The sequence below is a fragment of the Macaca thibetana genome, chromosome 5, assembly GCF_024542745.1.
Source record: "Macaca thibetana thibetana isolate TM-01 chromosome 5, ASM2454274v1, whole genome shotgun sequence".
Taxonomy (NCBI): Eukaryota; Metazoa; Chordata; class Mammalia; order Primates; family Cercopithecidae; genus Macaca; species Macaca thibetana.
This window is the reverse complement of record NC_065582.1, coordinates 98,011,762-98,033,315: the sequence shown is the minus strand read 5'-3', so window position 1 is coordinate 98,033,315 and position 21,554 is coordinate 98,011,762. Positions and strand designations below refer to the sequence as shown.

The 21,554-nt window shown below is 34.0% G+C and overlaps 1 protein-coding gene across 6 annotated transcripts in view; it reads left to right on the top strand.

Moving 5' to 3' along the window:
- CCSER1 (coiled-coil serine rich protein 1) overlaps positions 1-21,554 on the top strand; it is a 1,438,304-nt gene that overhangs the window by 786,375 nt on the left and 630,375 nt on the right. The gene's annotated exons all lie outside the window — the stretch shown is intronic.

Sequence of the window (21,554 nt, the reverse complement as noted above, 5' to 3'; positions counted from 1 at the left end):
TAAGTATGTAATATAGAAGTATTTTCAGTTCAATTCACAATTTTTGCATTTGCAAAAATCATATAAAATATTGATGAAGATTCAGCTAAACATATTTCTGCTTTATTCTCATTATATTTTTAAATCAAAAATAGATTTTGTTTAAAAATTATTTCTATATGCAAATATTCTAAGATGTAATATTCCACTTGGCAGTAAGTATTTTTTGTTCACTCTTCTCATCCATGTCATTGTTCTCCTTGGTTATAGTCTTAATTTAATTTCATCACATATTCTATGTAAATTAGATAAGTTTGAAAACAATGCCTTTAGTGTCTTCCATCTTAGTAGGACATTTCCTACTGAAGAACAAAATGATCTACAATCTGTTTTCCCTCGCATCAAGATCAAAAGATGAAAGCAATATGTCTTTAATTAGAATAAATAATGAAGAGTCTTATTCTAACTACAGAAAATGTAACACTTGTTTAGATTACTAAATAGTTGAAGATGATTTATTGGAAGATAACCTCATATTAAAGGGAGTCTCCTGAATGTATCCGAAAAGGGTATCTGTGGCCTAGACATGACATTGTTTCCTTATTTCTGTGTGTCTCTGTCTGTTGCCTTTGTGTAACAGGTCACTTTAATTATCAAGTGACCAGGTGGCTACAAGGCACTCCTGAATGTTGCAGTTTACTGCAAGGATAGGTGACAGAGATAGACAGCCCAAAAGAATGGCTCAATGTTGTGGTCAGGGTTCAGGGCAATAGAAAAGTCATAGAGCCAAGAAGAAGAAAGCAGGTTTTACTGAGAGTTCTCCGTGTCGTGCAAACAGACAATGAAGTAATCATGGTTAATGATGGTAACCTTTATAAATATGTTATAAAATTAATTAAATTATTTCAATCATTATGTAACATAATATTATGAATCGTAAATGCTGGGTTTAAAACATGGTATTAAAATAAAAACTATAAATATATTTATTTACACAAAATAGTGTATTTGCCCTTGTTTGTTTTGCCTTTTAAAACACCCTCTGTGATCTAAAATACAAAAACATTTGTTTGTTTTTCTAACAGTTTTCTAGAGTTCCTTCTTTTATCCTATTCTTATCTCTTTCTTTTTGTTGTCTTATTTTGTATTTGAAACCTTTAAATGCAGATAATGTAAAACTCCATTCTCTTAAATTAAAGCACTCCCCTGGTAAAGATTTTTATCTACATGAATGGTCAATACCGTATTATCTTGAAGAAGCAAGAATTCAATTGAAGATCTTTTGACCAGGCTACCAAGACAAAATAATTTGTATTAGCAAGTGAAGTAAGTCAATAAAGAAAGGTACATTTTTTCCTCAAAAGCAATTTAGCTGAAGCTTTAACTACAGAAAAGAAAAGGTCACCTGTTTCAAACGGTACAATTTTATAATTTATTTTTAATACCAGCAAAACACTATTTTTCTTTCCTCCCTCCCTCCTTCCTTCCCTCCCTCCCCTCCCTCTCTCCTTAATTCCCTCCCTCCCCTCCCTCCCTCCCTCCCTTCCTTCCTTCCTTCCTTCCCCCTCCCTTCCCCTCCTTTTTCATTTTATTCCTTCCTTGTAACTGAATCAATTCTAAATATACATCAGTAAACATGTTTAAACATCAATAATTTTATTTTCAAGGGGAAATATTTTCAGACTTTCTCACAGTGTTCATTACATAATTTGTCCATTAGACTCTTAAAGTGTTTTGTATAAATATTTATTTGATTACATTAAAAGTGAAATTTAAATAGGGATTTTTGGGGATGTTGTTTTCGTTTTTAGAAAAATGCGTGAGAACTGTTGTAATTTTTGTGCTATGTTCCAACGTGTAACAAAATTATGGTTGATAATTATTTCCCAAAGGAGGGACAAGAGACATCAGTATTTATTGATCAAAGGAACATTATTTTCTACTATTATGCCAGCATGTTTGTCCAAAATGTTCTCACAATCATTAATTCAAAATATAAGATTGAGCAAACTTGTCATCATCTTTCAAATAAAGGAACTCAAATTTGAAGAAGTCGAGTAACTTTCTCAAATTCATATAACTTTTCTAACAAAAGACAAAGACATAGATTGTTCTCATGTGCTCCACATCAAAAGTCAGGGTTTTGTTTTGTTTTCCTGATTCCAAAATGCTGGTGGGTTGTAGAATTGCAGAATTAAATACAATGTATGCATTGATTACATATGCAAATATATAATTGTGTATTATGTATATATTATATTATTAAGCTTGAATTTTGAAGTACTCTTTATGAACTAGGGATAATTGCAATGGTAAACATTTACTTTGTGAATGCTACCTACTATGCGTAAGGTGTGAAATGTATGAGTTAAGGGAAATATTTTATAAGAGTGAGAATTATTTATACAAATATAGAGAAATGCATGGAAGGAAAGCCCCGGACCCTTTAGCTAGGTACTTCAATGACTATGAACATATTTATGTTTTAAATCATTCTGACAATTTAATTTGACTTACCAAGTTTTAGAATGTAGGCACTTATCATTATCTGTTAAGTTCATTACATATAGCTATGTTTTAAATGATTTTTTAATGAAGACCCTAAAGTAATATGTTATTATATGCATACGTTACTATATGATATCCATATGATTTTATTGTGACACATGATTTTATTGTGACACACATAAAAACTTCCTTAGTTTTCCTTAGTTACCTAAATTTAATATTGTTTTAAATATTTATTTCATTATAAAACAAAATGCACTTTCTTTTTCATATCTAACTTGCAACTAGAAGCAGAAATGTCCAAATTTAACAAGGAGATGCTTTTCATGTTGTATTTTGAGCTTACTTCTCCTTATAGTACTCTCCAAATACAGTTATATACTATTTTAAGTTTTTCATATGTAATCACTCTCTCTAAAACAAATCTCTATCTCACTTGGTGATTTTTTAGGTAATCACCAGTATTGTATGCTGGCACCTTGAAAAGGAAACAATAACACTAACTTATTTTCAAACACGTCAATTTCATTTGCTATATTTACTTGAAACAAGTCTACATGTCAATGAATAGATTGATGTGTATATTCCCCTTTGGGGGAAAGAAAAAGAAAAACTATTCTTTCTTGGTGTTAATAAGCATTAAGAGTTGTTAGAATTTTTTTTTTTTTTTTTTTTTTTTTTTTTTTTTAAGACAAGATCTGGCTCTGTTTCCCAGGCTGCAGTGCAAGTGGTGCGATCTTGACCCTGCAACCTCTGCCTCTCGGGCTCAAGCCATCCTCTGACCTCAGCCTCCCAAGTAACTGGGACTAGAGGCACACACCATCATACCCGGCTCATTTTTTGTATTTTTTTTGTGGAGATGGGGTTTCACCACGTTGCCTAGGCTGGTCTTAAACTTGTGAGCTCAAGCGATCCACCCACCTTGGCCTCCCAAAGTGCTGGGATTACAGGTGTGAGCCACAATTCCCAGCTGGGAAATATCCTGTCTTCTAAATGACATCTGTTGGATATCTGAATTTGCATAATGGAGAAGAATATGATAGGCTATAAAATGGGGGGAGGAAGAAATACATAAGCATGTTATTTTATCTTTTACACCAAATCGTACTTTTTGAATCTATGCATTGGTTCTCTCTTGCCTCTCTGGTGTGAAACCTTTTTTTTTTTTTTTTTTTTGTTTTCCTCTTTGATTTTTGTGTGGGGATACACATTCAAGAAATTGATGAACAAGAGTCTCAAATGATAAAATATTTTCTGACTACTTTCTTACTATCTGAAAGCTGTTTGCCTCCTTAAGTTGTAAAATTGTGGTCACGTTATATATGGGCACACACACACTTATATAGGAAAGGAGGGTTTCCTCATTTAAAAGCTGTCTAAAAAGAAAAAAAGAAAGAAACTTGATACGGAGGAGAAAATATATAGGTAGCATAAGTATTCTTTGTGCAGAAGGACAAGTTTCCTGACTCCCAGAAAGAAAAATGGCAGGTGAAGGCCAATTTGATCCTGATGGAGAAAAGCAATTATTGCAGTAAGGGTAAAAAGATTGCTTCTTCCCTCTAAGATATAGTTTAGATTTTTTAACTTTCCATAAAAAATTATATATATATAATTAAATATATATGATATATAGTTATGATATATAGTTATTATATATAACATATATGATATATAATTATTATATATAACATATATTATATATAATTATTATATATAACATATATGATATATATAATTAAATATGTGATATATAAAATAAATATAATATAAATTTTAAATTATTTTCATATGTATGAAATATATTCATATATATGAATGTATATATTTCATATACATATATAGTAAAGGAAGTATTCTCTCACCCCTCTGAGGAAGAATAGCTAGTAACTGAAACTTTGATGAACAGCCTGGAAGGTATATGTGCTAATAAATTTTGAATGTAATGGTTGGGGAGAGTGAATGAATGTCATGCCTTCATGCTCAGGCTTTTCAGAAAACTTTCTTCGTAATGAGACTGGCAAGATTTCCGACCTCAGAAGAAATTTCTGTGTACATTTTCACTAAATATAACAGTAAGCTTGAAAGAACAAGTAACTTTGGCAAGAAATATGCTACACAGATTTTAATTTTGTTTACCTCATGGTTCATATATATATATATATATATTTTTTTTTTTTTTTTGAAACGGAGTCTCTCTCTGTCGCCCAGGCTGGAGTGCAGTGGCCAGATCTCAGCTCACTGCAAGCTCTGCCTCCCGGGTTCACGCCATTCTCCAGCCTCAGCCTCCCGAGTAGCTGGGACTACAGGCGCCCGCCACCTCGCCTGGCTAGTTTTTTGTATTTTTTAGTAGAGACGGGGTTTCACCATGTTAGCTAGGATGGTGTCGATCTCCTGACCTCGTGATCCGCCCGTCTTGGCCTCCCAAAGTGCTGGGATTACAGGCTTGAGCCACCGCGCCCGGACGGTTCATATATTTCTTAAAAAGTTATCGTGTTCATATAGATTTAGAGTTCAATTTATATTTCTAGTACAATTTTTATAGAATGTTATTTTGTGATTTATCCATTTTGAGATAATGATCATCTGACAGCCATTCGATTGTAGCCACATGGATTTTAAGAATAAGATCCTGAAAAGTAATGACTAACCTCTTGAAAACTACCTGATCCATTTCAGTAATGCCTATGCAACATGAGGAAAACTTTACACAATGTACTAATAAATATGTACTCTAAAAGAGAGACAGACAGGAGGCAGAGACAGAAAGAGGGGGGCAGATCTTGTTCTATCACCCAGGCTGGAGTGCAGTGGTGCGATCATGGCTCACTGCAGCCTCAACCTCCTGGGCTCAAGTGATCCTCCTGCCTCAGCTTCCCGAGTAGGTGGGACAGCAAACACAAGCCACTGTGCCAGGCTAATTTTTATTTTTATTTTTATTAATTTATTTGTGTGTGTGTGTGTGGAGATGGAGTCTCACTATGTTGCCTAGGCTGGTCTCAAACTACAGGCCTCAAAGCATCCGCCTGCCTTAGTCTCCCAAAGTGTTGGGATTACAGGCATGAGCCACTGCCCCCAGCCTGTTACTTTTGTATCAGAAGGTAAACTTTAGAAAACAAGTAACCAATTTGTATTGATTTAAAAAGTGAAAAATATTGGGCAGGCGTGGTGGCTCACGCCTGTAATCCCAACACTTTGGGAGGCCGAGGGGGTGGATTGCCTGAGCTCAGGAGTTTGCAACCAGCCTGAGCAAAGTGGTGAAATCCCGTCGCTACTAAAATGCAGAACATGAGCTGGGCATGGGGACTTGAGCCTGTAGTCCCAGCTACTCGGGAGGCTGAGGCAGAGAATTGCTTGAACCTGGGAGGTGGAGGTTACAGTGAGCCGAGATGATGCCACTGCACTCCAGCCTGGGTGCCAGAGGGAGACTCTGTCTCAAAAAAAAAAAAAAAAAAAAGTGAAAAATATCTAGTAGAATGCTATGTATCCATTGGAAATTTATTGTTGGTTATTAATGAAAAAAAAAATCAATGTCTGGTGAGCTAAAACAAAAAACTACATTGTCAAATTAGACTCATACCAATCAGATGTATTATCCCAATATCAAAGCTTACTATTCATTTCAGAGGTAATGGCACTTAAGAACTCAGATGAAGCAGGAACAGGTCTGGGGTGTGGAAGGCAGCTCTCCAAGGCCTTTCATTCTGCATCGATCACCCACTCTTGGATCTGCAGTCATAGCTCAGATCTTTAGGAGAAGTTTTTTGGAATTACTTCACACAGCAGAGAGAGTTTCATTCATGAATGGGATATTTTATATCCCAACATTGAGACATTATCCAGGGTGCCATGTGCATAAATCCATAGATTCTAAGTTCATTTAGTCAAATAAGTCCTTAACCTGGGACATGCTGTTAACATTTCCATATGTAAGGACCCTCCTTCTACCAAATACTATTAGTCTATTGACCTGCAGGGCTAATTTTTTTGTTGACAGAGATTAGAAGTTACCTCTTTTCTTTCTCATGAAGACAAATCAGTTGCTATAACTCCTACTTCACCAACTGCTCCATCTCCACCATTCGCTCTGAGCATGATATACGCCATTGGCGTGAATGGTAAATCTAGTGTCTTGGATTTTTCGTGTCTCTATTATTGTGAACAAAATGCTTTATAGAAAACGTTTATTTGATCGAGACCACAGTTATTTTGGTTTCTCTTCCATGTTTTGAATGTTTTAAAACACAGTTGAAGTGAGAGATGGGAGAGATTGTTTTTCTTGATGATTATCTTTATGTTTCCCTTCATTTTTCACTTTCAGCAAACTCAGGGATTTTGAAGGACAAAGAATTTAGTGATTTAACTAGGAAAAAAACTAATATTCATTTTTTTTTTCTGGATGTGGGTCATAATATACTACAGAAAGAGAAGAGCCAATAGTTTATATATCGTAGTTTAAATTAGAGGTATTTTTTAAAATTATTTTTCATTTGCTATTTATGCAGAATTACCCCTGCTAGAATAATAACACATTCAGCTAATTGGAATGGATTGTGTTCCTTCTTTATTATGTGTCTTTCTTTCAGTTATACTATAGACTTCATTACATACTTTACTGATTATAATTGCCTCTCTCAAAATATTTCAGATATTGTTTTATTTAATGAGTTATAAAATCTGTATTGTTTTATATTTCATTTTATTTTACTTGGTGTGTATCAGAAATACATAACAATTCCCATAAGAGAAAACACATAAGAAAACCTGAATACAATATTTGCAGCCTGATTTCTCTGTTCTCCTGCTTTTCCACAAACAGACTGTGTTATTTCTACCATCAAGTCTCAACACCTTTAGTGCCTGAACCTCTAATGCTATTTCTTCTCACTTAGCTTGTTTGTATGAAAAGAAAACCAAGTTCCATATGCCACTCCCTACCCCAATATATTTTGTAACTTCTCCAGGATTCATTGAACTCCATCTTCTCTAAATCACTCTACCGTTCAACAATGGCTAACACTTTTTTTTTTTTTTAACGCTATATCAGGGGTTGTTCTAAAAGTTTTACTTATTTTAAATATTTTGATCCTTACCAAAGCTATAAAGTAGCTACTCTGTATCATTTCCTTTCACAAGAAAGGAAACTGAAATATAGAGGAGTTAAGTAACTTGCTCACAATTACATGACTAGTATTATTAGCAATCAAGTATTCTGCTCAATAGGGAAATATTACATATACATCACCTTGGTATGCCACTTTTCAAAAAATAGATAAACTAAAATTTTAATAAGATGACTTTTTGCCTTTGATTTTTATAATTGCAATTAAGAGTGATACTAATAATTGTAACGAGTGATATAATGCCATACGAGATATTTTAATTTTAATTCCTCAAAGAGAATAATGACTGATATTTATTAGGCGCTGCTGTGACAATGTTCTAATTGCTTTATTATGTATATTGACTTATGTAATCTTAAAAACAATAGCAAACTCAAGAGAGATTGTAATGTTATGTTTAATTTATAGAGGAGACCAGGCGCGGTGGCTCATGCCTGTAATCCCAGCACTCTGGGAGGCCAAGGCTGGTGGATCGCTCGAGATTAGGAGCTCGAGACCAGCCTGGCCAACATGGTGAAAACCTGTCTCTAGTAAAAATATGAAAATTAGCCAGGCGTGGTGCCAGGCGCCTCTAATACCAATTATTCTGGAGGCTGACGCAGGAGAATCTATTGAACCTGGGAGCCAGAGGTTACAGTGAGTGTTGTTCACGCCACTGCACTCCAGCCTGGATGCAAGACTCTATCTCAGAAAAAAAAAAAAAAAAGGAAAAAAGAAAATTATAGAGGAGTAAATTATGACCTAGAAATGTGACATGAAATTCTTAAGGCTGTTCGTATCAAACAAGGGGTAACATAACTGGAATGTAAATATAAGCAGTCTTGATTTCAGATTTTAACACCACTATACTGTAGTCCAAACCTCACCCATAGCACAGAATGAACTATATCCATATCAGTCAGAGTAAGCTAGATGGCGCTGGAGAAACAACAATTCCCAAATATTAGAAGTGACTCATAACATCAAGTATCGATTTCTTGCTTATGCTGTATACCTATTGCTGTTCAGCAGGCAACGCTTCTCTATGCTCCCTCACTCTAAGACTCAGGCTGGTGGAACAATCCTCTGTTATGTTGCAGCCTCAGCGGGAAAGAGAGAATGTCTTAGATTGTACAACAGGTCTTAAATTTCCACTCAGAAGTAGCATATAATACTTCTACTCATATTTCATTGATCAAAACATAGCAAGTCACATGATCACAGTTAACTCACTCCAGGGAGCAAGGAGGAGCAAAACAACATATGACTACAAGTGGGAAAACGGAGTAACCAGCAAACAGCACCAGTGCCTACTATTTTATCTGCTTTTCCATGGATTAATCTGGTCTTAGTGAAAATATGGAAAGTATCATTTGGTAAATACGCTACGTAACTGACATGAAATATCTTGGGTTCCATCACATTTTTCAGAAAATGTAATTAAATTTTTTAACCTGTAATTGAATATTTCTCCTTAATATATCACATGTACATAAAGCTATCTCAATTTTTAATATATGACATAAACATTATTTACACCATATTCTCCAGCTATGTTTCAGCAGCTCAACTAGATTTTCAAATATTTCAACATTTAAAAAAATATTTCTACTTGCAATCAATGCATTATCTGCTGAATTGTCTAGAATTTGTTGATGTTACCACAGTCCTATTCCAGCTTATTTTAACTATTAAAATAGTCATACTTGATGATATATAATCTAAGTATTATTATACTTGTCAGAATTAATTCACGGTGACAGTGTTATTTCAACAACACTTTTTAGTCATTTATCTCTTTACAACCTATCATGAAGCACATTTTTGCCTTTGCAAGTATCTCTAGAGACTGTAAGTGACAACTATAATATCTTAAATGTGTGAACAAAACTGACTTTCCTGTTCCCAAACAATATGCTTTGCTTGATCCAGAAATAATTTGCATCAACTGAAAAAATAGATATCATGTAATTTTTTCTCCCTGCTAATTTAATGGTAAACCTTCCCATAGCATCTCCTAAATCATGTGTTGTATTTTCATCCTTTAAGATATAAAAATATGACCACCTTTAATTCCCACATTACCCAATTTACATTTGTACTTAATTAGAAAATTGTCTACTGTAATTTTAGTTCATAAACAAAGTAAGCTGCATCTTTCTGCCTTTTTTTCAGTGTTGAGTGTAAAGTGAAATCCTTGGTACTATTTTTTTCTAGTTTGTAATTAATTTGCAAATTCCTACTGAAGTAATTGATTCAAATGATGTTCATTGTACAAGAATAGTTAGGTAAATATTCATTATATCAAGATGGTGGTTAGCATTACCCAAAACCTACTGTTTTACTTTAACTATAATCCAAATATAAATGTAAATATAAATAAATATATATATAAAATTAGTGTCATCACTTTTCAGACAGTATTTTCCAATTCATTTTCAGGATTTAGAAAATATTTAAGCTTGAAGAGAACATTGATCAGAGTTTTAGAGATACATATGTTCTTGTTCTCAATTTTTTTCATTTATTCTTTTTCTATATAACATATAGGGTGAAAACAAAGATTTATAAATATGAGAAGTACGAGGCCATGTTTTATTGTCACAATTTAAAATCTTGTCAATAGAATTTTTAAATGAATACACAAATTATGAGAAGATATCAATTCTCACTGTTTGGCAATAATTAATTTTCTGAATTTTGTAGATTCTCAAATTTTAAGCACTTATATGCATCATAAAATTGCATATTTATATGAATTCTTATGCTTTATAAAAATAGAATTAGGTAAAATATTCAGACTATTAAGTTTGGTATAATTTTATTTCTCAACCAGACTTTTCTAGGAATTCATGATTCACATGAATTCACATGATTTTTTGTTTAATTATTTATTCAAGAAATGTTTACTAAAAACTTACAGTGTGTTGGGTCCTTAGGCTATAAAATTGTATAACACCATGTACTGACCAACCACAGATGAATAGAGTCTAGCAGGATATAGGCATAATCACAATGCTTTTTAATGTTATTATAATTAGCATAACAAAAATATGTCTGACGTGAAATGTGATAATTTTATGAGCATAATGTATTTTAGCACAATTTGAGATCACCTTTCAACTTATTGAATTTTAGGATTATATGATAAATTTGTATAGAGAAAGGGATGCTGACATATTTAGTACCTTATGAGTATCAGACACAGACTTCCTTGGTGCTTTTTGATACTTTCTATTTACTCTTCTGCTTCCTTTTATTAATTTTTATTTGAAAAAGACAATTTGTTGTCTGTTTATGTGAGCAATCTGCTGCATAGCAACCCAAGTTAATCCTTTCAATTCCATCAAATATTTAAGAATTACTTTACCCTTAAGAAGAATAAAACCATCATAAAGTAGATGATATAAAAACACATTAAAAAGTAAATACCTAACTTGAAAGAATATTATAATATCAGACTGGTAAAACATATTAAATTCCTAAAAAAGTCAAAACATAATATGGTAAATAGGAGTGTGTAGGGTGTGTCACAATGATTTTGTTGTCACTACAGTGAGTCAGGGGGCAACACCATCTAAGAATTCATTTGTTAGCTAAATGTCTAGCTGGAGTTACAGGTTTTGTTTTCATGTGATATCTTAAGAAAACTATTCATTACAATCCAAGTAAAATAAGTGCTATGTCCTTCATGCATTAATTCATTTGACAAACTGTGTATTGAGCAACTGTTGTGTGCCAGGTATTTGTGTTGTTGCTGGGCATACATGATAGGCAAAATAACTGTTATTCCTACCCTATAGCACTTACATCTCATTTAATACCTATAATGATACTACGTAGCAGACTCTAGAATTATCCTTACTGTATGGATGAACATATAGAGGCCTAAAAAGGATAAAAACTTGCCTGCTGTCACAACGAGTGCTATGTGTCCCTCATGTTAGTCTGACAACGAAGACCAAGTCCTCTACTATCATACCACACTCCTCCACCAGGTATGGTGATAGGAATGATTACCTGTATCTGAAAAGTGCAAAAAGGGAGGAATGCTTTTGTTACATTGCCAAGCAAATGAGGATGGAGATGTGCAGAAAGAACAATAGTTATCTAACCTGGACTACCTGCTAGATCCCAATTAAAACAACATGTGAATACAAAGAGAAAGTAAAATTTAAAAGTCAATAGACATCCTTGATAACATTTTGATGGCTATATATTATAGATTGATATCTGTAAAAAAATTATTGAGTTTGAATTTTATTTGATCATATAGCTTCTATATTTCTGAGCCATAACAATGAGGTCTTTTAATTTTTTTCCCTGAGACTAAATAAACATGATGGAAACTGAGATATATTTTTATTACTGAGTACATCTGCTGTTGAAGACCTGAATAAACAAAGAACAAAACTGAATTATGGTGCTGCAGCCTAATATCATCACCTACTAATCAAATATACAAACTCTTAAAACACACACACATGCACGCGCGCGCACACACACACACACACACGTTGAATTCCCACAGCTCTAGCTATCTGATTCAGAATGAGAGAAAGGAAGTCATCTCTGTTTTCTGTACGGGCTTTTGTAGAACTGTAGAGCTAAGAGGCATACAGTTATAGCCTTTTTAACAAGGATATATGGTCATTAAAAACAGCAAGGTTTCAGCCTGGTTATCTTGGGTATAGAGATAACCACTTTTGCTGACTCCAGGGTATTCTTGAAAACAATATGATTGTACTGTGGAGTCTCTATTTGTTTATTCTACATGTAATTGGAGCAGAGCTAACATGCGATTCCCACGCTCTCTTTTGCCCTATACTTTTAGGGGCCCATATGTTACATTTCTAAGTTTCACAAATATCTTTAGCATAGCTAATCACAAACTAGTGTGATATCTTTTATCATTGATTTTCACTGAAAAATCATTCATTGGGCAGTAGGTGTCTGGTATATGCACTTTTATAAGCAACGTTAAAGGGAGTATTACCCTAGAAATTTCACTTAGCATTGGTAGAGATTAGGAGAATAAATAAAATTTATCTCACTAATAAATCCATCTGTGTGATTTCTCAGGAGCGTTAACATCATGAATCCTGTGGCTCACCACTTCATGTCCAAAGGTTAATGAGCCAAGGCTCATCTCTCAAGGCTCTGGACTTGTTTACTTATTTAGCAAGGTATAGAAGAAAATGACAGCATGCCCTTAACACAAAGCTTTTGCTCTAGTACTCTTGTCCAAGAAGAGGTAATAAAATTTACTTTAAAAATTACTCGGTAACTGAATAGTTTACCAAGGCATTCCATTGAGAAGAGAAATATTTGGAGTATAAAAAGGAAGGAAAATGTTGTGAAGGGCATCACTCCCCTTTTCAATAGAGAATGTGTCAAAAAGTAAGGAAAATTTTTTCGGTTACTTTTCTTCCTTTCATAAATGTCTCATGAGGCGGAAAGAATACTGCAAGTGGAGGTATTCTTCTATGTACATTTCCATACATTCTGTTATTTGCAGTGTATTCTGTAGAAGGTTCTCAAGGTTTTGTCAGAAGTCTAACATGATAAAAAATGTACGAAGTACATTTGTAAATATTAGTGAAGAGATGTTATCAAAAACTACATTTTGTTAATGCTTGGCCCATACTGCAAAGAGAAATAGAATTTGATGTCCAGCTTCCTAAAGACACATTTAAAGACTTTCAGTGAGCATAGGTAATTGTGATTTATTCTGAATATTTCTAAATTCTTTTTTTTTTTTTTTTGAGGCGGAGTCTTCACTCTGTCGCCCAGGCTGGAGTGCAGTGGCGCGATCTCGGCTCACTGCAAGCTCCGCCTCCCAGGTTCGCGTCTAAATTCTTTAAGTCTGGCTTTCATAATTGCAAGTAGAAAATTGCAAGTAGAAAGGAGAGGATACTGAGGTGATTAGGTAATTATCACACATGAACACTCATATTTTGGGTTAACACACATAGTAGGCTAATTCTCTAGGGATATTCTGAATGTTAATTTTACACACACACACCCCTTGCTTTTCTCACTTTTATTATCATGAATAGGGATAAAATACTAACAAACAGTCAATTTGAGGTGGAATATTAAGAAAAACTGAAACTTAAATCACATTGTGAGAAAAATTCACCAGTAAAGTCACCTTTAATGGAGGCATACATGCATACATCAACAGAGACAAATACTTTTTCTGTTGATTTATTAGGAAAATATGTATTAGAAGGCAGCAAAGCAAATATATAAAAAGAAAATATCCAGTCAAACTATATGGGAGGAGAGGTAAAAAATAATATTTAGGTAACACATGTTAATTCTTTTTGTTACCATCTTTAGAGCAGCAATACTCAACCAGAGGCATTTTTGCCCCCCAGGGAACATTGAGCAATACCTAGAGTCAGTTTTGGATGCTACACTTCAGAGATCCTACTAAAAAGCAATGGGAAGAGGCGAGGTATGCTACTTAATATCCCACAATGCACAAGACAGCTCCCCTCAGCCAAGAATTATCCTCCCTCCCATGTTAATATTGCCAAGGAGAAACCCTGCTCTAGATGGTCATTGTTAACAATGTTGAAATCTTGATTGGTAACATAAAAATGTTTTGTAGCACTTTTCAAGTAAATAAAAACAGGACTTGTTTACTATCTCATAGAAATCCTTTTTTGCCTGAGGAAGCATCATAACGTCATGGTCTTAGACACTTGATTTCCTACAACTGGCCTGAGACTGATTCTCTATAACTCAAGGTGATAGCCTATCATATTTGCCAAAGTTAGCTCTGTATAGTTCTGTTTTCAGTCCCTCACTTTCCTGTGACAAGGTTTGACCAAGATATCTAGGAAAATAAATTTAAATCATAAACTCTTTTTCCAGGTGCTTCTGCCCACTCCCGCTAGGTTCCAGAAGATCTATTTCCTGTATTCTAGAAACACCTTTGAGACTCACACAGAAATCTAATAATGATCCTGAGTTATAAATTTTTGCCCCAAGTTCTAAATTTAAAGCCCATAGAAAAATTATCTAAATAATTTCTGCTTTAATATTGTCCTTCTTTTATCTTTACCTTTAATATTTTGGAACATATTTATATTATTTTTCTTTATAAGGGATTTTCAGATGCAACTTCAGTGAAATATGTGTTTTGACATCCATGTGTTATGTTCACGTGCAATTTTGTCATCTAGTTAACTTTTATTGTTATAGTTACAAAACAAAACAAAAAGTGATTGGTATATTAGTGGCAAAGTCCTGATATAAATTAGACAATTATAATAGAAATGAAGATGATCATCTTAGAACATCAAGGAAAAAAAAATTCAACTTTAATTTTAGGAAAGCAATTCTCATTTAAAGTAGTATTTTATTGATTTTTTTTTTTATTTTAACAAGCATAAATTTGGCAAAATAAAAATGTTCTTTTGTACAATAAAACTTTTCTTACTAGCAGTGTTAATTCAGTAAATATTTATTGAACATTTACTATAGTCAAGGCAATTATATAAATTATTTATCCTGGAAATATTTTAGATAGACAATTATTTTTAAATAATTGAAAGCTAAATAAATATGAAGAGGATCAAACTTTATTTCACCGGCATTCATTCCAATATATAAATATATCTATACATTCCTATATCTATATATGTTTAATATAGTTAAATATAAATATTCTTTACTTATTTATCCTTTGGATATATGTGTATATTTACACTTATGTGTATATACTTTTTGCAAGTAAATGTGCAGATGTGTATAGAGAATTTTGTGTTGACTCACATTTATTGATAATTGACTGAATAATTTAATCCATAGTATAGGTTTTGGTGAGTAATTTGTATCTGTAAACACCCAAATAAGAAGCAACAAACTATTTTTAAAAATCACTTGTCACATTATAAATCCACATAACTTTTCCAATAGTCTTTTTAGCAATAAGAGAAAATTACAAAGCTCAATAGAGTTGTCCTAACAAAAGAGGTTCACAAATTTTTCTTCTATTACACTCCGTGTTGCCTCTCTTATATAAAAGTAGCACACAGCTTCTGCAATTGGATTGAATGCTTCCCAATTTGGAAAATGTTTGTTGATTTTTACTGATAAATACTTTCATTTAAGAAACTAATGATTTTTATAGCATTTCTCTTTAAAGAAATAATTTATAGGCCCCATTGGAAAACAAATACATCCTATAGTATTTTATTTGTTATCAGTTCCTTCATATGTGACTACATGAAACAAAATTTGTATGCTATATTTGCAGAATAAAGTGGAAAATATATTTTGCCTGCCTCAAAGTAAAAGGATTCCACAATACAATTTCTATATGTATTCCTTCTCTCCAAAACATATTTCATTAGAACACGAACATTTTAGTAGTTAACATTTTTATTTGTATTGAATTTTGCCAATTAGCCAATTTTATAATTCAATTCAGTTTTTATTTATATTTAAATTACAGTTTACTTAATATTTCACTAGGCATTTATTTCATGAAAGGTGATTATATTAGTGAATCACAAGAATTTGAAGGAATTCTTAACGTAGTTCTCATTCCAAGTAGCTGATAAAATAGATAACGTTAGTTTAATATTATTCTATGGTAGTTCATACACAAACTAACACATTAAATAGTGCTTTCAGTTTCCACTTAGTGTAGGATTGAATAAAACATGTGCTGAATGAAAAACAAATGATGCATAGGAAGTATCAATCTTTGTGAATATTTCTCTATAAATTCTATTGAAGTAAGTTTCAACTAGGGAAACTATGATGGCTTTGAAATTAGTTTTTATGTGTTGAGGGTACGCAGTACATTTACTAAAAAAATAATGATCATCAAGTGATAAAATGGTTGATTTTCGTTAAAACAACTTTTCTAACTTCTCTCTTCCTACATACCCACTTAGCTATTGCCAAGTGGGTATTCTTCTTTGATTCTTCTGTATACCCATATGCCCTAGCTTTAGCGCTCTGATCTTTCTGCCTGGAACTATCTTCCACCAGATAGTTTTATGCTTAGTGTTTCACCTCCTCAAGTCTTTCATGGCCTAAATAAGACTGTAAATATTTATCTCACATTATTTATTTCCCTTCCTTGGTTAATATTTCTCCTTAGCACTTGTTAACATTGAATGTATTCGTGTTCTATGTGTTTATTCTGTTTCCCCATTTTAATATAAGCTCAAGGAAGGCAGGAATTTTATTTTATATTTTTTCGTTGCTACACCCCTGCACTTAGAAGACCCAGCTGGTTCCAAGAAGACACTCAGTAAATACCCTATGAATGAAGGATGTCAGATGCTTGTAATGCACAAGGCCCATGTCACTTTTCAGAAGTGCTAAACTTGTGTTGGTTTTAATCCTTGTGTTAGAGCTGGAAAATTAGTCCTAAGAGGCTGCAGCAGGCAAGCGTTAGCTCACAAAAATAAGGCAAATCAACTGAAGGAAATTGGACCAGTGAGTATAAATATCCTACAACTTCAAGTCACATTAAATCAAAGTCCCTATAGTAAACACTCCCTCACACTGCTTCCCAACCTTTTCATGTTGTGCTACAGATAGATAATAATATTTAAGAAGTATATTGGGGTAAACCGACAAAACTGTGGCCAGAGGATCCTGCCTCAGGACATTCCACTCCAAGCGTTTCATCACACTTAAAATCTAAAACCCTTACTCTGATTTACGATTTCTATAATCTGACTCCTGATTTCCTTTCCAACTTGAAAAGGTGATCTTATTCTTCTTGCCCTCATGCACATGCCTCATTTCTATTACCGAAACAAAGTAAGTCCTGTCTTGGGGTATTTGTACTAGCTCTTTCCTCCCTCTGAAAGACTTCTCCTTCTTACCACCATTCTACTTATTTGTAATTCAGATCATAACTTAAATATGTCCTGCTCCAAAAGACTATTCCTTACCATTCAATCTAACGAAGCCAATCTAAAATAGATACTGTCTCTCACATCATGCAAATATAATGTTCTACACAAGATTTACTAACATCTAATGTTTTTCTTGTGTATTATATATATATGATATATGTGTCAATATATAATATATATTGTGTATACATATATATTTTATCTATCTATCTATCTATCTATCTATCATCTATCTATCTATCTATCTGTCAATGCATTTGTTTATTCTGTGTCTGTCTGGGCCTGAGAGCAAGAATCTCTTGCTTCTTCACTACAAGATTGGTGTAGGACCTAGAACAGTGCCGGACACATCATAACTGTTTAGTAAATATTTAAAGTGAGTAAAATTAGTTTCCATAAATAAAAACATGTTTATTGATATTGCCAAGTGCCTTAGAACTTTGTCAAAAGATAAAAATGATTTTTATATAATTTCAATAAAATAAAAACTTACAGAAGCATTATTATACAGTGGTTTTAGGTCAGATTTTGGTTTAAGAAAGACATACTAACTATTATCTGGGACAAGTTACTTAACTTGCAAATCTTCCATTTCTTCGTATAGAAAAAATAGGGCAGGATAGCTAAGGCATAGGATTTTCCTAAGAATAAAATTAAATGCTATATATGAAATACTATGTGGGTGGCATGAGTAGGTAAGAAAATCTCTTGAACATGTCCCTAGTGATGGAGGGACACTATTCAGACAGGCATCTAAAATCATTCATTTTTTAAATTCATTTACCTATCCATTAATCCATTTAATAAAAGTTGAGAAACTTCTGTTTCCTGGAAAGATGCTATATATGAGACATAGAGAAAAGAATGTGTATTAATTTTCAAAGTTAGGTTTCTTATGAAGAGAAATATGTAAATAAGCGATTAACAGACACTTTAAGAAGTGCTATGTTACTGATTTATACAAGGATTTCCCAGGAAGTATGGATGCAGAACTCCGTCTGATATTTCTTTTCTTTTCTTCCTCTTCTTTTCTTTTCTTTTTTTTTTCTTTAAAAGACAGTGTTTTAACTCTGTCACCCAGGCTGGAGTTCACTGCAGCTTCGAACTCCTCGGCTCAAGCAATCCTCCTGCATCAGCCCCCTGAGTAGCAGAGTAGCTGGGACTACAGGTTTGTGCCACCACACCAGCCTTTTTTTTTTTTTTTTTTTTTTTTTTTTTTTTTTGTAGAGACAGGATCTCACTATGTTGCCCAGGCTGGTCTTGAACTCCTGACCTCAGCAATCTTCCTTCTTTGGCCTACCAAAGTGCTGGGATTACAGGCATGAATCACCAGACCCAGCCTGATATTTCTTTCTTTTTTCTTTTTTCTTTTTTTTTTTTTTTTGTTGAGACAGAGTCTAGCTCTGTCGCCCAGGCTGGAGTTCAGTGGCGCCATCTCGGCTCATTGCAACCTCTGCCTCCCGGGTTCAAGCAATTCCCTGCCTCAGCCTCCCAAGTACCTGAGATTACAGGCCCCTGCCACCATGCCCAGCTAATATTTGTGTTTTTAGTAGAGATGGAGTTCGCTGATCTTCAACTCTTGACGTTGTGATCCGCCCACCTTGGCCTCCCAAAATGCTGGGATTACAGGCGTGAGCCACCACACCTAGCCCCAGTCTGATATTTCTAATTGAGGTGACTCTACAAACGAACAACAATTTCTTTTCTTTTCTTTTCTTTTCTTTTCTTTTCTTTATTTTATTTTATTTTATTTTATTTTATTTTTTTGTTGTTGTTGAGACAGAGTCTCGCTCTGTCACCCAGGCTGGAGTGCAGTGGCCGGATCTCAGCTCACTGCAAGCTCCGCCTTCCGGGTTTATGCCATTCTCCTGCCTCAGCCTCCCAAGTAGCTGGGACTACAGGCACCCGCCACCTCGCCCAGCTAGTTTTTGTATTTTTTTAGTAGAGACGGGGTTTCACTGTGTTAGCCAGGATGGTCTCGATCTCCTGACCTCGTGATCCGCCCGTCTCGGCCTCCCAAAGTGCTGGGATTACAGGCTTGAGCCACCGTGCACGACCTACGAACAGCAATTTCTTGATATATAAATAATATGTATAATATATATTACTTATAATTATATATTACTTACATATTATATATATTATATAATACATATTACTTATAATTATATATTATATATTATATATAAGTAATATAATTATATATTGGTGTGCGTGTGTGTGTGTATATATATGCGTGTGTGTATATATATAACTAACAAAAGGTAAGATTTGGGTTTTTAAACTGAAATTTCCCCTGATGGAGAACGCTTGTTTATGTCTTGTTAAATATTTAGACAATAATCAGCCTAACAGATTACCACATATTGACATAAAATGATGTAAAGGAATAGGGACTCTGTCTTGGCTCTTAAAAATAGCATCCTAATTCAAACTTACACCTGCAGCAAGCTTGAAAAGGCATATTTAATAAACTGGGAAAAATAGCGAATAACATGTTACAGTTTGAAAGGGTTACTTGAGAGAGCTTCTGGGTTAGCTAAGGGACTTTCCAAACTCCAGCACATAGTTAAGAGCATTCTATTAGGCATGCGTGGAATCCTCTTGGAGATATTTTGAAAATGTATTTATGAGATGCATCAAGTTTTATTTAATGTTTAAGACCTCTGAATTTTCTCTGAATTAGAAATAATCCTTCTTTTTTTTTCAGAAAACTATGATCTTATACAACCCAAATGGTCAAGGGTAATGTAACTAGGTAGTGAAATAACTGAGTTTCTCCTATACCAACTGTGATAAAGTTTATAATAAGTAATTAGTTGTCTGCTGGTTTTCCTGTCTTCTTTTTAAATTCTGCAAGGGGCTAATAAAACAGTAAGGTAATATCTCTCACGTTTCAAACTGTTGTAGCTATTGGCTGTATCCCTTGTGGTCTCTCTGCATAACTCTTGGGTAAAGTTTCCTCTCTAGGGCTGTCAGCCAACATGCCTTTGCTTGAGTTTATGGTAAAACATTTTTTTCTGCACTGACATTCTGGAGCAGGCTGTGTGTTTTGGGTCGAGGAGGCTGCATGCAGGTCAGTGTGATGGCTGCAGCGCACTTGCTAACCTTAGAGACAGGTCTTGTATGCTCGTGTCCTTCCCTTGGGAGATAATTAGGATCAGATAGGCTCGTGAGGGTGGAATTCTCATGAACAGGATTCATGTCCTTAAAAGGGTCCAGACTGCCACATGAGAACCCAGTGAAAAGACAGCCATTTATGAAGCAAATCCCCAGCAGGCACTGATCTTGGATTTCCCACCCTCCAGAATTGTGAGAAATAAATACTTGTTGTTTAAACCACCCAGACTGTGGTATTTTGCTCTAGTAGCCTGAGCAGATTCAAACAGATTCCATCCTTCTGTCTCCACTTGTGTTTAGATTATTAGAGTATAATTTTCAAAAAGTTAAAAACAGCAGTCTCATACAAACTTAAAATGAATCTTGGTCAAAGATTTTATTAAACAAAGCAGTTAATTAGGTTATCAGTAGCACATTAAAATCATTTCAAATTGCATTTGAGGAATTAGATATTTATAAGCAACAGAGAATATTAGAATAAGATGACAGGAGTGGTCTGTTGAACAGATGTAAATAATTTGCATCTCTGCTGTAAATTTTCTATAAGGGAACATCTGCTCCTACAGAATTATAAAACAGCCTCATTAACAGGAAGTCAGTGCATGCTGCTGTAGCACAGTGCTCCACTGGAGGAACATCCCGTATTCTCTTTGCCTGTTTCCAGTATCTATGTTATATTTCTATAATGTGTGTCCTCAAACAGCTCACTAAAGTTGTTTTTGAATGGACTCTCTGATTGTAAATCTTTTGTTTGGATTTATCTCTGACATTTGAAAGTTCTTTGTCTGCTATTGTTATACTACTTATTCCCCCGTAATATTTCCTATGTTAGTTCTTTGCTTCTAGCTATCCTGGGTGCTAATCTTGACATTAACCAATACATACCTCAGACTCAAATGGCCAACCCTGATGTCCCCAATCAGATGCACAGTGAGCTCTCAGAGAGATTCTA